This window comes from Panthera onca, chromosome A2 (assembly GCF_046562875.1).
Source record: "Panthera onca isolate mPanOnc1 chromosome A2, mPanOnc1 haplotype 2, whole genome shotgun sequence".
Taxonomy (NCBI): domain Eukaryota; kingdom Metazoa; phylum Chordata; class Mammalia; order Carnivora; family Felidae; genus Panthera; species Panthera onca.
This window is the reverse complement of record NC_138340.1, coordinates 59,075,657-59,087,904: the sequence shown is the minus strand read 5'-3', so window position 1 is coordinate 59,087,904 and position 12,248 is coordinate 59,075,657.

Sequence of the window (12,248 nt, the reverse complement as noted above, 5' to 3'; positions counted from 1 at the left end):
TTTTTAATGTTTATTTATTTTTGAGACAGAGAGAGACAGAGCATGAACGGGGAGGGGCAGAGAGAGAGGGAGACACAGAATCTGAAACAGGCTCCAGGCTCTGAGCTGTCAGCACAGAGCCCGACGCGGGGCTCGAACTCACGGACCGTGAGATCATGACCTGAGCCGAAGTCGGACGCTTAACTGACCAAGCCACCCAGGCGCCCCTGAAGTTGGCTTTTTAAATTCAGCGGTGAAACAATGAAATACTGACTAAATTTTAGGGAGGGCAATTGACTGTCTATATGGAAAAAATCCTTTATAGCAGGACCATGGCATAATAAAAATAAATTACCAATAGTTTTAAAAGGTCAACGTAAAAAAATCCTGCTTACAATCTTAGTAGGAGATACTTCCTTACAAATACATAACATCTACAAATAAAAAAAGGGGGGGGGGCGTGACTTAGAGATTTGGCTGAACACAAAATTCAGTTTGTCAAAAAATAACATAAAATTAAAAAAAATATAACATAAAATTAAAAGACAAGTGGGAGGCTGGGAGAAAACAGTTAAAACGTCTGAAAGAAAGAAGTAACACCCAGAGCATATAAAGAGCTCCTACAAATCAATAACAAAAGGACCCGAAACAAGACAGACAAGGTGGACGAAATAGATGAAAAGGCAATTGACGTTTCAAAAGAAGTATCAATGACCGATAAACAAACGTAGAGGTATTTTAGATGGAATATTTAGGGAGTTGCAACTAAAACGGAAACGAGTATTTTTTTCCTCCATCACCCTGGCAAAAATTAAATGGTACCACCTCTGTTGGCAAAGGTGGGGGGAAGTTGGCATTCTCATGCACTGGTGGCAGGTAGAACGGTTGGTACAGACTGAGTGGGACCCATACCTTGAATGGCAGCTTCACTTTTAGGAATCTGTGCTTCAGAAACCTTGCACAGGTGCACAAGGACACCCACACATGATGGTTTGTCATAGCATGGTTTGTATTAGTCGTAAGAGTCCATCAGAAGGGTGGGAGGAAGGCACTGGTGGGTGGTCTGTTCCCTGAGTGAAAAACTGCTACCAGGCTGGAGTCCCTTTCCCCGGACAAGTGTGAAATCAGGAGGCTCAGCCCTTTTAAAGTGTGGTATGTCCTTGCCACACCAGCTCCAAGCGGTGGTCCCTCCGGGCCCCCCACCAATTATATAGCTGTGTGCCGTGGAGGCTGGGTCCCTCCTGACCAGGGCCATCATCCCTGAAGGGGGAATAATAGTAGTCATAGTAATACTTACCGAATCGGGTTGAGGATTACACTAGATCCGAACATTCCCTGATCTTCTTCCCACCTCCATCAGAAAGGCCCGGGAAATGGTCTGTGTGGTCAGGTAGCATGCTCCTTGGAGATGAGCTTGAGAGGAGAGCTCAAGCCAGCTCAGCCTGGCCCTCGTTGGTTGCTGCTTCTTACCCTTTGGCGTTACTGTTATCACGACTGTTACAATGACCAGAAGCAGTCCAGCAAGAGGCCTGGCCTCACTTCTTTGGGAAGTCCCCCCAAAAAGATTAGACGGCTGCTGATTTTGCATCCTGGCTCACATGCCTTTCTGAGGCCCCACCGTCTCCTGGCCCTCCCCAGTGCTCTGCCTGGCATGTCCCCTCTCCATCTTCGGGAGGCCATTCCTCTCCAGACCCTTCCTCATGTTCCCTGGGGCTCCAGGGCCCTCTGGGCACCAGCCCTCCTGCAGCATGCCCACCCACACGATGATGCTGTATTTGCAAGTCACACTGTCACTCAGCAAATATTGATAATTCCTGTTGTGTTCTAGGCTCTGACATGCATCGGATGTGCAAGAGTTTGTGCAAATAAGCACAAAATTGTGCAAGCCACCTGTGAGGCCAGGGGAGCTTTGGGAGATCTTGTCTTGAAGCTCTGTTTGCAATGCAAACACAGGTTTTCTACTTAGAGGGTACTTTGTTTAGCATGACTAAGTAGGAGTGACAGAGAGGATAAAGTCCTCCAGCCGCACTCTGGTGTGGCCTCTGCTCTATGCAGGACTTGGGTAATAGGCTTGAATGCAGAGAAGGTGACCCCTGCCATGCTCCTCACACTGTTCTGAAGGAGGCTCCCGCAGCAGCTCAGAGCTCCTGGGGGACTCAGGGGTAGGCCTCTCTCTTCCTCTGCTAATTGATGCAAAAGGCTGGAAAACCAAGTGCCAAGTAGGCAACTAGGATTACCACTGAGCTCTCCAAGGAATCGTGTCAATTTGTAGCTCTTGTTATTTCCTTAAAGCTTGCGGGTGCATTTTAACAAATTCATAAACCTTGAACTCTAAGAGTCCCATGATGGGGAAGGGGGATGGCTCTGTGACTTTTCATGTGAGCTACAGAGGTGGAAGGAATCACCAGTGGGGCCAGAAGCCGGGGGTGGGGGCGGCTCCTCCCAGGCTGGGTGCCAACATGGTTTCCCTATCACGAATCGTAGCCAGAGGGAGCAGGGTGCCAAACCTCCTGGACCAGCAGCCTCTCTTTCCCTGTCCCATGCCCACATGCCTTCTCGGGCCTCAAGCCTGGACTACCAATGGTCACGTGGGTCGATAACCAGGCTGCCTTCATCCCATCTCCTAAATGCCATACCCAAGGGCCAGACAGGCCACACTCCAAGGGGATGGTGTGCTAAGTCCAAGTGGGACCCTAGAAAGGACCCTAACATTTTAGATATTTGGGTTCAAATCCTGTCTCTGCCACCTTCTAGCTGTGTAACCTCAGGCAAGTCTCATCTCTTACCTGAGCCTCATTTGGCAGATTTCTCAGGATGATGGATAGCATAATAATAACTACTGATAATTGAGTATTTCCTCTTTGCCAGGTTCTAGGGCAATATGCGTATTAACTCATGCAATCCCGCACCAACCCCGTGGGCATGTGCTGGTGCTTATCCCTGCTTTACAGATGGGGAAACTGTGGCACAGAGAGGGCAAGTAACTTACTGATCACACAGCACAGCTGGGATTAAAAGGCAAGTCTTTACTCTTAATCATTCACTTCCTTCTGTCTCTAATGGGGGTTCATATTCATTCATTCATTCATTCATTCATCCAGTCAGGATTTCCTGAGCACCCACTCTGTGCCAGGCCCTGGGCTACATGCTAGGGATTCAGGGATAGATGGAGCAGATGCAGGCCTCTTCTCTGAAGCTTCTACCTTAGGAGCTCTGTGTGCATGTGTTGCAGTGATACTGGCTGGAGACCAACCATAAACAAATATATAAGCAACGAAGATCCAGACAGTGATTTTTTTTTTTTTCAGGGAAGAAGAAAGTAAAACACAGGAGTGTGAGGGGGGAAGAGGCGGCCTGGCTCAGGAGGTGACATCTGAAGAGGCCGCTTTTAGGCAACAAGCTTGAGCAATGGGAAACTCACTAAGGTCAAGGGGCCCGCGGTGACCTCGGGGCTGAGTGCAAACAGGGTCATGAGGACCCGCCTCACAATAATAGCCCAGCTGACCCAGGGACTACTCATATGTTTGGGCGCAAGTACCAAAAAAAGGGAAATTCTATCTGTTCCCATACCTCCTCACAGCCCCCATAACTCCAGCCCCGCCCCAACCCCCCCCCCCCCCACCGCCTCTGGGCACCGTCTCTCCTTTGCTCTTCTGCCCCCTGCTGCTCCCTCTTATCCGAATTCTTTCCCCCGCCTGCGCCTCAGGCCTCCACCCAATCTGGTCGCCCCACTTCAGGATTAAGACTCCCGTGAAGAGGAGACGTTCCCTGGGAAGAATAGGAGAGGGTGTTCCTGGCGGTGGGAGGTGAGGGGAGCAGCAGGGGCAGGTCCGGGTCAGCAGGTCTCCAAGAACCCTGTGGCTCTGGTCTGGGACCTGCCACTTGCCCAGGGCCCGGGAGCCGTGGCGTGCTCTGGGCTACTCTGGAGCCCTGACTTTGTGAGCTTTTGTCTGGTTGTGGTTGCCCACGTCCCAACCTGCTCTGGGTGTGCTAAGCACGCTAGGCCCCAGACACCAGAGACTTTGCTTGAAGCAGGGTAGGAAGCCCAGCCTCCACCTGGGTCTGGGTCTGCCTTTCAGATTACAGCTGTGCATGAGTGTGTGCGTGTGCGTGTGTGTGTGTGTGTGTGTGTGTGTGTGTGTGTGTAAAGGGAGACTAATTAGAGAAGAAATGGGAATCTGGCTAAGCAGTCTCTGGTGTCCATGCCCTTGCTGTGAGTTCTGTGGCCCCCCTGACTTTGTGGAGCCAGCTTCCCTCTGTTTCCACTGCAATCCTTGGCCATGCACGTTCCCTGCCTCCCCAACTCCCAGCCAGCTCTGCTCAGGAAGGGGGTGACCTTCCCGCAGTGCAACTGCTGGGGTGTAGACAATCCGGGCTCCAGGGAGCCTGATCCTGCCTGCCCCAGCTGGCTGTTCTGCTCGCTAAGCAGCCGTTCGCAGGGCTGAGCAGTTAAATCCAGGGCAGAAGCTGAAGCTGAAAACTCAGAGAAGCAGAATAGGAAATTAGGGCCGGGAAGCTGATCCTGACTTTCTGCTTGATCCACTTACGCTTTTCAGCTGATTCATTCCATCTGGAGGCTTTGTTTCACACCGGGAACTTCCCGGATTTTAGGACAGCCAGCGGGGGACCTGAGCCCTGGTGAGGGCCTGGGAACAATGGATGGGGCAGCTTCATTGTCTGGGTTTGCTCCCTCCCTTCCCTTGTTCACACACACACACACACACACACACACACACACTCACACTCACACTCATTCTCAGCGATGTGCCACACAACACACCTTGCACTGCACACCCAGCAGCCCTGGGACAATCCAGGCCTGGCAGGAAACAGAAGGCTGCTCAAAAGGGCCACTTGAATAATAAAAGGACTATTTAGGAAGGTATGGGTGGGGCTGTTGTCTTCAGGTGGTGTGTCCAGCCCAGGATATGATCCCACTGCTCTAAAGTGGTTGTGGCCATCCTGTCCCCTTTGCCACGGCCTGGTTTAGGGTAGGGTGTGACCCATTACTGGCCGATGCAACTTCTGAGAAAGATTTCCTTTGTGCAGAGAGGGAGGGAACCCTTCTTCCAGCCAGCCATGATGGGCAGATCCCCAGAGCTGAGGCTGACGTCCTGACACCATGAGGACAGACGTGATCAACATGCTGAGGAGAAAGATGGGAAGAGCCTTGATAGCTGGTGGATCCAGACTCTTACTAAGTCCCCCACTTGGAGATGCGCGTGTTCCATATAGGCAGACCTTGGAGGGTGAAACCTACAAGTGTCACACGCCAAATCCCTCCTCGAAATTCAAGCCACCATAGATGGACCAAGAGTGTTATGCTAAGAGGCGCCTGGGTGGTCAGTCGGTTGAGTGTCCAACTTAAGCTTAGGTCATGATCTCATGGTTCATGGGTTCAAGCCCCACGTCAGGCTCTGTGCTGACAGCTCAGAGCCTGGAGACTGTTCTGTGTCACTCTCTTCCTCTGCCCCTTACCCCACTTGTGCTCTGTCTCTCTGTCTCTCTCTCACAAATAAATAAACATTAAAAAAAAAGTGTTATGCTAATGGGTGTTCTTCCTGTGGAAACACAGGGCTGGGAAAGGAGGTTCCCCTAACCAACAATGTCAAGGGCCAGGCAAGGGGGAGGGTAGTGCAGATGGCCTTAAACTTCAGATCAGAGTGGAGATCAAATAGTGCTCTCTGCATTTTGACCAGGTTGTGTTTCAGGGACGGGCTTCATCATCGACCATCTCCAGGGCTTCTCCAGAGACATCCTCCATTCTGGGGTTGAAGAGAGCGTCCCAAAGCACGACTTGGACCAGATGCCTCCCCAGCTCCAAAAATCAAGAGTTCTCCACTGTCCACTGCCTCAAGCTTTGAGTCATGTACTTGGCACTCAAGGCTTGCATCCTCATGATTCAACCAAACGTTCCAGCGTTTTTCCCACCATGTCCAATTCTCTGGTACTCTGGGCCCTGTCTCCTTCCTTAGGTCCACCATTGGCCAACCGCCCTCTAAGAGAAGGGTCTTTAGCAATGGCAAGGGTGAATCTGGGGGAGGTCCGTCTAGTCTGCTAGGAGCCAGATCCAAACATTGTTGCATCAAACTACCTAATCTAGTTGAAAAGCACGGATGCTTGAGACGAGCCTCTTACTGAAGATGAGACAGAGATGGAGGAGAGGGTCCTGTCACACAGCACAGAACTGAATCTAGTCATCTGCCACTTTTAACCATGACCACTTTCCCCAGCTTTCCGCTTCCTGCAGTGTCCGTCTTTTTCCCTTCCTTCATGCCAAACCCTACTCTTCTTCAATCCTGCCGGCCCTGTCCCTACCCCTGCTCCACCTCTCAAAACCCACCCAGCTTTCAGTCTTCTCAACAAAGTCCTCGATAGCGAGCCTCGACGGGCTCCAGGGTACACTGGCCCCCAAATCCAGCGGTTTCTTGTTCTTCAGGCCTCTGGGGGGTGGGTATGAGGGGCTCAAGTCATGCCTTCAAAGATATATCCACGTCAGCATCACAGAGTGACAATTTCAGCACCCAGGAAGCATCTTCTTAAGGCAGATCTATGGAAGACAACTACTGCATGGCAGAAGACGTGGATGCGGTTATCATGATACATCTATTCACAAAATGGATTGTGATCTCAGTAGGGCATTTCAGCATCTGGAGTTTCTTAGTTATTCTCAGTCCATTTTTCTTATATGGAACTTCCCAGAAAACAGGGAGCAAAGTGTTGTTCATTCATCAGTTGGGTTTGATGTTCCTGGTGCTTAGATAGCACTGCCCTCTTTCCTTCTATTCAGAGGAGACCGCACTCCTCAGCCCTCACAGTCTGGGTGAAGCCATGTGACCCAATGACCAGTGGAACATGAAGTGAGGGGTCACTGAGGCAGAGAAAAGCAGGGGTCCACTTCTCTAGTCTCCGGAGCCTACTCTTTGTTTTTCTTTTTCTCCCCGTTTTATTGAGAAATAATTGACATACAAGAATATGTAAGTTGAAGGCTTACAGCATGGTGGTCTGACTTACATATATTACCATAAAAGATTGGGCTGGCATCCATCTTTTCATATAGATACAAGAACAAAAGAAAGAAGAATAAAGGAATTAATTTCTCCTTGTGACTAGAGCTCTCAGGATTTACTCTCCTAAAGACTTTCCTGGACTGTACTTTGGATTTTTGGAATGTACTTACCTGGAATGTACTCTCCTAATGACTTTACTGGAAATATACAGGAAATGTTACCATGGGATGTTAGCCAATAAGTCACTGGACTGATTTACCTTATAACTGCAAGTTTGTGTCTTTTGACCACCTTCGGCAATTCCCTCTTCCCCCGCCCTCTGCCTCTGGTGACCACAGCTCTGATCTCTTTTTCTATGAGTTTTTTTTTTTTAATTCCCCCCTATAAGTGAGAACATGTCTGTCTCTGTCTGACTTGTGTCGCTTCACACGATACCCTCAAGTTCCATCCATGTTGTTGAAAATGGTAGGATTTTCTCATTTTTTTAAATGGCTGAATAATATTCTGTACTATACATATATACCACTTCTTTTCCCTTTCCTCTACTGATGGACACTTAGGTTGTTTCCATGCCTTGGCTATTGTAAATACTGCTGCAGATGTCTTTTTGAGTTAGTGTTTTCATTATCTTTGGATATATTCCCAGAAGCAGAAATGCTGGATCATATGGTGATTCTATCTTTGATTTTTTGAAGATCCTCCATACTGTTTTCCAGAGTGGCTGCACCAGTTTACATTCCCATTAACAGTGCACAAGGATTCCCCTTTCTCCACATCCATGCCATCATTTGTTAACCCCTTGTCTTTTCAGGGATGGCCATTCTAACAGGAGGTGATATCTCATCGTGGTTTAGATGTTCATTTCCCTAATGACTAGTCATGTTGAACATCTTTTCACGTACCTGCTGGCTTTTTGTAAATCTTCTTTGGAGAAATGTCTATTCAGGTACCTTGCCCTTGTTTTTTGTTTTTGTTTTTTTAGTTGATTTATTTATTTTCAGAAAGACAGAGACAGCACAAGTGGGGGAGGGACAGAGAGAGAGGGAGAGACAGAGAATCCCAAGCAGTCAGCACAGAGTCTGATGTGGGGCTTGAACTCACAAAGTGTGAAAGCAGGATCTGAACTGAAATCAAGAGTTGGACGCTTAACTGACTGAGCCACCGACGCACCCCTGGAATTTTCTTCATATGATTTTTGGATTGTTCTTTGTGAGTGTATAGAAATAGAACTGATTTTTGTGTATTGAACTTATATTCTGAACCCTTGCTGAACTTGCTTATTAGCCCTGTTGAGTGTGCATGCGTGCGTGCATGCGTGTGTGTGTGTGTGTGTGTGTGTGTGTGTGTATTCCTTAGGATTTTCTATATACGAGACCACATTATCTGCAAACAGAGATTGTTTTACTTCTTCTTTTTCAATCTGGATGACTTTTATTTCATTTTCTTGTCTTTTCTGCCCTGGTTGGAACCTCTGTACAAACTGAACAGAAGCGATGAAAGGAGATATCCTTGTCTTTTTCCTGATCTTATGGAGAAAGCTCCCTTTTGGCTTTTAACACGGACAAAGTAAATTACTTTTCTTACTTTTCTACTCTACCAGCCCTTCTCTTCCTCATTTGATTTTGGAGAACTCAATCGAAGAGAAGCCCCTCCACACAAGGCCCTCTCCAACACACCCTCTATACTAGTTGCCAAAGTATTATCTCCAAAAACAAAATCCTTCGATAATAATTGCTGTCACCAACTTAGTTCACTAAGTGCTGAGCTCTAGAAGTGTAGTATCAACACGACACATATCCACCAGAAAACTGAGGCACAAAGATATTCAATAATATGCCTTGGGTCCTACTGCTCTCTTCAGGCCCTGTGCTGTTCTCCAGGTACTACACTGCTCAAGAGCCTCCTTGGCTAAAGCTAGGTCACAAGGTCACTTCCAGGTGATGCCACGGTCAAAGAAACCTGGGGCAGGAGATATTTTTTGCCAAGTGCATTTTTTTTTAAGAGAGAGCATGAGCAGGGGAAGGGCAGGGAAAGAGGGAGAGAGAGGATCCGAAGCGGGTTCTGCGCTGACAGCAGTGAGCCTGATGAAGCATTGGATCATGACCTGAGCCGAAGTCAGACACTCAACTAACTGAGCCACCCAGGCACCCTGCAAGGTGCAGAATTTCATTTTATTTCCCTCCTACTTATTATTCCGAAAATTTTCAAGACTATATGAACAGTGAACGAGTAATACAATGGACTCTAATATATACATATATCCCTATATAATCTAGGAATCACCTAGATTCACCTATCGTGAACACTTTTTCTGAATGGTTTAAGTGCACGTTGCAGATACTAGGATACTCCACCCCAAGTACTTTAGTATACATCTCCCAAGAACAAGAAAATAAACATTAATTCAATAATATCACCTAGGACGTTGTTCTGTATCCAAAACTTTCTCAGTCATCCCAAGTACCTTTTTATAGCGTCATTGTTGTTGTTTTTACTGTTGTCATTTAAAACAATTTTTTTAATGATTATTCATTTTTGAGAGAAAGAGACAGAGTGTGAGTGGGGGAGGGGCAAAGAGAAAGGGAGACACGGAATCTGAAGCAGGCTCCCGGCTCTGAGCTGTCAGCACAGAGTCCGATGGGAGGCTCGAACCCAGGAACCGAGAGATCACGACCTAAGTCAAAGTCAGATGCTTAACCGACTGAGCCAGCCAGGTACCCCTTTGCTGTTGTCATTTTAATCCGGGATCTAATCAAGATTCTTGGTTACATTTCATTGTCTGCATCTTTGTTTTGTTTTGTTTTCCACGACATTGACCTTTTGGAAGAGTCCAGGACAGTTGTTTTATGGAAGGTTTCACATTGTGGATCTGCCTGCTTGTTTCCTTGTGATTAGATTCAGGTCACACATCTTTGATACCACTCCACAGGAGCTGTGTGTGCGCTTTACTGCATTCTGTCAGGAGGGACATCAAATTCGATGGTCCTACTCTTTGTATCCTAAATCTGACCATTTGGTTAAGGCAGCCACACCCAGGTCATGTCACTGTAATCCCGTTTCCCTTTGTAATAGTTAAGAAATCTGCAGTGAAACTTGCAGGTTATCGGAATATCCTGTTCTCCAACCACCTTTCACTCAATGCTTTTAGTATCCATTGATGATTTTTGCCCGATTCACCTGCTTCACTGAGCCTTGCACAATGGTGATTTTTTTAATTAAAAAAATTTTTTTTAATGTTTACTTGTTATTGAGAGACAGAGAGTGAGCAGGGAGAGGCAAAGAGAAAGGGAGACACGGGATCTGAAGCAGGCTCCAGGTTCTGAGCTCTCAGCACAGAGCCTGACACAGGGCTCAAACTCACAAACCGCAAGATCATGACCTGAGTCAAAGTCGGACACTTAACCAACTGAGCCACCCAGGCTCAGGCTGTGGTGATTTTTAAATCCCACATTGATTTGCTGGCATTCTTTTGTAAAGTGATCCATTTTTTCTCCCACCTTTTCTTTCAACACATGACTATTGGATTAAAAAAAATTAATATGTTATAAGCTCAAATCGTCAAATTGTTATAATCCTCAAATTGTTCTGAATTTGGCCAATTTTTCTAACCAGGTACGTTGCTGCACCGAAGGAGATTGGGGTTCTGTTGTAAGGAAGGAGAGGATGGGTATTGGGCAGCAACTAGTAGGCGTGTTACAACACCTTACCTCCCCAAAGCCTCAGTTTCCTAGGCCTTAGAATGGGGAAATAACTCCCTCTGGATGGTTTCCAGGATTAAATGAATTGGTTATGGATTAACTGCACACAAATGATGCTTGTGTCATGGAACCTGACACAAAGGTCTTCAAAATATATAAATCTCCCTTCCTCTCCTTTCCTCTGCATTCCTATGCCACTGCCTTTATTCATCCTACTTTGGATTTATGTCATGTTATCTTCCCCTATTTGCAGTATAGAACTCATCGGGTTGGTTGTCATGAGGCTCAGCTAGGCTGCTGGCACTGTAACCCCCAATCTAAGTCTTCTGGGTTCTGATTCTCTCCCCAGATTTTGCACACAGTGGAGGTGGGGAAGACTGCACACCGTCTCATGCTCAGATCTGCGGTCCAGACTCCCGTTTTGCGGAATCAGTTCAGGGTGTTATTCCATCATCTGACCCAGAAGAGAAGCCCATCCCTTCCCTCAATTTTTACACCCCCGGCCCCCTCCATAGCCATAGATGTTTGGGTGTTTGGGAGACCTTCAAAAACATGTGCAGCATGAGTGGATACTGATAGTACCCCACCCAGATTTTTTACCAGCCGGTGAGACCATCCCCCAGCTTCTGTGGCTGTGAGCTGTTGGCAGCTCACAGATGCCCCCTTCACTGGGGAATTGTCCTGGGCTGTCACTAACTGACTGATGTGGGGCACAGAAGGCCTGTCCCCTTGTCAAATGATGAAACCAATTTTGGATATAATTTGTTCTCTAGAGCACCGCCCCCACTGCCACTCCACCCAGAATTAGGCCGCAGCCAGTCTCCAGTTTTGACCACATCTTTACTTAGCTTTCTCCCACCTCATCCTGTTCCCTTCCTTCATTTCTCTGGAGGCACTCCCCAATAAACCACTTGAACCAGAATCACTTTCTCGGGCTCTGCTTATAGGGGAGAAAGGGAGGAGAGAAGGGCAGGAGGGAGATTTACAAATCAAAGCATTTTCTTTTTTTAATTAAAAACATTTTTTTCCAACGTTTATTTATTTTTGAGAGACAGAGAGCGACAGGGCACGAGCAGGGTAGGGGCGGAGAGAGAGGGAAACACAAAATCCAAAGCAGGCTCCAGGCTCCGAGCTGTCAGCGCAAAGCCCGACGAGGGGCTCAAACCCACGAACCCATGAACCGTGAGATTATGACCCGAGCCAAAGTCAGAGGCTTAACCGACTGAGCCACCCACGGGCCCCTCTTTTTTTTTTTTTTTTTTTTTTAATGTTTACTTATTTTTGAGACAGAGAGAGAAAGACAGAGTGTGAGTGGGGGAGGAGCAGAGAGAGAAGGAGACACAGAATCTGAAGCAGGCTCCAGGCTCTGAGCTGTCAGCATAGAGCCTGATGCAGGGCTCGAACCCATGCACCATGAGATCATGACCTGAGTTGAAGTCGAACGCTTAACTGACTGAGTCACCCAGGTGACTCAAATCAAAGGCCCCAAATCAAAGTATTTTCAATGACAGTAGCAGATACCTTTGTTCATAAAAATCCTCTGTCCCCACCTCTGGAATGT